A 4,922-nucleotide genomic window follows, 5' to 3' on the forward strand; every position below is an offset into this window, starting at 1 on the left:
TCTGAAAACACCCTAAGTGTTCAAATTGTTTTGGCCACTATAAAGTCACAATTAAGTCGACTTGTCAGCGTCAAACAGGAAGTGAGGGTGTGTGTTTCTCAAACACTTTGACCTAATGTGGTTTGGACTTCTATAGTTTGTTTTGTTCCAGTGAAGAATCAGTGGTGTGAAACATTAACCACATTAACTTTAATATTTACTTCTAATGTGTTTGCATGTGTAAGTCTTTTATACATAAAGTGTACATTACATTTACTTTAGACATTTCAGTGTGTGATTTGATTGTTGAATGAATGGAAATGTTTCATATATGCGTTTCTTCTGCTTGTAGTGTTGACGTCCTTCATCCAGTCTGGATTCACTCAAGGTACTGTGTAATACTGCAGTACATTTGATTTCTTTAATGAGCAAATGTGAATTGTGTTGTAGTACTTTATTTGTCTACATCAGAATACAACATTTGTCTCTTTGATGTGTTTTATCCATATTTTGCTGTCATACATCTTCACACAGAATCATCTGTCTGTGTAGTTCATCATTATGTTAAAACACTGTTATTGCTGCAGTTCATGCTATTTATTCAATTAATCAGTCATAAAAATAAAGTGTAATTGAATGCACTGAAAATACTTAAATACAAGCAAGTACATTTGTAGTACATTCTTATTTTTGTGCTAAATAAAATTGTAAAACTTATACACTATAAAGACACTACACTGTTAGACATCTCTTTAATTTCTACAGTTATTAACTGTATATCACCCAGTATAATACTGCAAATTCCCTTTGCAGTAAATAACTGTAATAACCATTGCATCATGGGAATTTTCTGTGACGTCAGACCCCAAACTGCAGTATACTACTGTATTTGCTGTAACGTTCTCATTGGCGGCGTTCTATTGAGGTCGTTTTATTTCCCTCATTTATTATATTTGGATTGACACCATTTGCCCTACACCGTGTCTACAACGCCGCAACAGCTTGTGACGGACTACACCGGATGTGTTGCATTGCTTATAATGATTGGAAAATCCGTTTGTCCTTCATGTCAGACACAGCGCCAGTGCTTGAAGTACATCTGTAAATCAGAAATATACCGGGGCATTACTGTACTGTAAGCATCCACTGTAGATTGTATATTTAATGTGTTCTATATTGTCTTCTTTTGTCGAGTCGCGCTGCGCCGCGCCACTCGTGTCCGAGGAAGACGCTGAAGCAGCGGGCAGCGTCGCGGCGTTTGCCCGGGGATGAACCCGCGAGAGCGGAAGAGTTCCGGAGAACATCCGCGCAGTGTGTCGATGCAATTTACGAGAGATTAAGACCAGCAAGTAAGGTAAAAATAAATATACGTTTGTCTGAGTGTTTGTCAGATTTTTACACACTGGTTTAACCTAGTAATATTTACCCGTCAACATGGTGGATACAAACTTTACTTTAGTAAACTGTGCTGTCGTTTCAAACGGCGTTTGTCACCTTATTAAATTTAGTTACTGAATTAAAATAATTTTCAATGAGCAAGGCTTATCTTATATTAACATTAGGTTAACTAATGTGAAACTTTGTTCAGGTGTTAGTATAATGTTGGCCAGTAGCCTATTGAGAAAAAAAAATCGTATGTTAGCTATGTTAGACAAGTTATATAGCTAACTGTTAGCTGCCTTTCTAGTTTTAAAATTAGTTTGTTATAATTATTAATGGAATTTAAGATTTACTGCATTTTGTTGTGTTTGTGTTTTAAAGGCAACTGCAATGAAGCATCAAGAAAGACATGAGCATGCCAACCACTGATAGTTCATGGTAAAAGAACAACTATGGTTTTGAGATGTTTGTGTATTGTATGTGGGGTTTGCCTTTTAAAAGTGTGCCATTTCTTCTACTTGTTTTTCAGAGAAGAAATTTTTGTCACTAACAAAGTAGATGGTGAGCAAAGGTGGTGGCCACGTTTTAGAGCAGACCTGGGTTTTGCAGATGGCTGTGTATTCTTTGGCTGCATGTCTTTTTCTCCATTGTTTCTGTTGCCTATAGATTATTTGTGAGGATACGACATAATGCACTGCAAAACATCCTAAGACAGAGGAAATGGTGAAGATGCACTGTTCCAGCAGTTTAAGACTGTATTTTTAAGTGTTATACATGCATTGTTTTAAATAAAGTATTTGATATTTTGTAATTTTTGTGTCTGTTTTAATTGAATGTCAGTAGTACCTATGTAGAGTAAAAATAAATTACATTTAAATGAATTCAATATAAAATTATAAAATCTACTGAAATCTATATTAAAATGAATGAATTACAGTAGTATACTGTTAAATTTGACCTTTTTAATAGTATTTGGCTGTAAAACAGCTACAGTTTGCAACTGTAAATGAAATACGGTTTGCTACTGTAATTTCTAATTACAGTAACTTACTGGCAATTATAAAACCCATTGAAATGTCTAACAGTGTAATTAGAAATATACTTCTACTTCAGTAGTACTTCAGTGCAATTGCAAAAAATACAAAATACCACTGATATTTAAATTAATTTTAGTACATTGAAATAAAATGTATTACAGCAAAAATATACAAAGGGCTTTTATGAGTGTATTTGTGCTTCAAATGATTTAAAAATGTGTTCAGTGTTAGTACACTTTTATATAGTTATCATAAGTTTAAATGAAACAGATTTTAGTTAAACTATGTTCAGATGACTGTGTTTGACTAGTTAGGAAAACATTTGGGGTAATTCTGTCGGTCTGACAAGTTAGTATTTGAGACTCAAAATGTTTCGTAAACTGGAAAATGTGCAGTTGCATTTTTTAGAGTGTAGCACTAATAATTAAATTGAAATCAAATTATAGTCAGATAAAGACTATAAAGAGACACTGTTTTGTTTGTTTGTACATTACATACCATATCTGTTGTCACGAATCTGGTCGGTGTCCTGCTGTCCGCTCACCACCAGATGTCACCCTCACCTTATCACTCACTGACTGTTACATCACACCCCGGACTGCATCTCCATCCTCCACCGCACTGATTGCGTCAGCCCCCGTGACCAATCAGGCTTTCTATAAAGCCCCAGTCCTTCCCAGTGCTCTTCACGGATTGTTGAATTGTTATATTCCTAGTATTCCTAGTTCCTGTTCCAAGTTCCTAGTTCCTGGTTTTTGATCTCTCGCCTGGTTATCTCGTTATCGTCTGTCTAGCCGCCTGCCTTTTCGGACTATCGCTCGTCTTCCTGGACTATTCTCTCGTCTCGCCTCCTACATTCCTGTTTACTGTTGTTTGACCCTGCCTGTACGACCATGTCTTATAATAAAAGCTCGCATGTGGATCCGCTCGCCTCTCGTCCTTCATTCCCGGTTACATCTGTGCTGCATTGTTGTATCTACAGTGTAATTATTCTTTCAGTCTATGGGTGTTTACATTTACATGAATTACATTTACAGTCATTTTAATCACATGTATTATTTCTAACATTCAATTAGTTCATTTATTAATGATAGAAAAAACAGCTTCATGAAGTGACTACACAGGTGTAATTTTTAGAATGTGTTTAGATTGTGTTCCAAAATTCACAATTTAACAGTCACCATACTTTCAGCATAAAGTACTTCAACATAAAGTACATATATATATGTGTGTGTGTGTGTGTGTGTATGTTATATGTGTAAAAAAGTGCTAATAATGACATAGTAATACTTGATTGTACTATTTAAGACACCATAAACATGTAGTTAAGTATATCATATTAAGGGAATGTTAACATAATTACAATACATTAAAAATTATTTATTTTATCTATAAAAAAATGTTGGCAATACATTATAAATACATTTTGTATATATTCATTATATTATGCTTATATTTTTAAATAATTAGTAACTGTATTTTCTATGTATGATGAGTATATTTAAATGTGTATGAAGGATGGTTTCAATTGTACAAGTGGTAACTATTATTTATTATATTATATTATTATTATTTAACAGGGAAAGTATGTTAAAAGCACATTTTAGTTCAAATTCATGGTGTCCCAAAATAGTGCAGTTGAGTACATGTAGACTTTCTTAAGATTATCTTAAGAAGTACTAAAGAATAATTTTTAGTATATTAAGTACAAAGTTAGTGTGTGTAAACAGAGCACTTTAAGTACATTATGGAAGTGCACTAAGTGTACTGAAGTAAAGTGTATTTTACTGCACTTTTTTCACCTAGATGCAGTAAATGTTCAGTCAGACATTGATTTTAAATATGAACAAATCCATTTAAAATATGTTAACACAAATTTAAATTAAGATTTTATTACATTTATTATTCACTATTTTTATCATGTTACTTTACTTCCTATTAAATGTATTCAATTTTTTTCATTACTTAATTGTTATTAAATCTATTTATTTATTCACTTGATTTATTCAGTATGTTCATTTCATTATTTATTATACTTCATTTCATTACATTTGCATTAAATGTATTTGTTTACTTCATTTTATAGTTTATTAGTTAACCGTATCAAGTAAAATATATTAATAAAATTTAAAATAAATACTTTAAAAAATAACTAAGTAAAATAAATTATAAAAAATTGAGTAATACATTTAATAAAAACTTAATTAAGTATATTAAATGATGAAGTGAATATATTAAATGAATAAATATATTTAATAAAAATTAAGTAATGAAAAAATAGAATAAAAAGAAATGAACAAATGCAATTTAAGTGAAAATATATAAATAAAATATAAAATTAAGTTTTTATTAAATGCATTTATTGACTAATTTTATAATGTTACTTTAGTTATTTATTTTCTGTTTAATTTAATCTATTTCTCATATTTTTTTTAAATAAATCTATTTATTTATTCACTTAATATGTTCACCTAATTTTTTATTATACTTATTTTTATTATGTTTTATTACATATCTTTATTTACT

At 31.1% G+C, this 4,922-nt stretch overlaps 1 long non-coding RNA gene across 1 annotated transcript; it reads left to right on the plus strand.

Moving 5' to 3' along the window:
• Window positions 1–335: 335 nt before the first annotated feature.
• LOC127159435 (uncharacterized) lies at window positions 336–2,240 on the plus strand. The gene is made up of 3 exons (XR_007826446.1): window positions 336–1,333; window positions 1,741–1,797; window positions 1,889–2,240. It is a non-coding gene; the product is annotated as an uncharacterized LOC127159435 (long non-coding RNA).
• Window positions 2,241–4,922: the final 2,682 nt, after the last annotated feature.

Source organism: Labeo rohita, unplaced genomic scaffold, assembly GCF_022985175.1.
Source record: "Labeo rohita strain BAU-BD-2019 unplaced genomic scaffold, IGBB_LRoh.1.0 scaffold_2160, whole genome shotgun sequence".
NCBI classification, from domain to species: domain Eukaryota; kingdom Metazoa; phylum Chordata; class Actinopteri; order Cypriniformes; family Cyprinidae; genus Labeo; species Labeo rohita.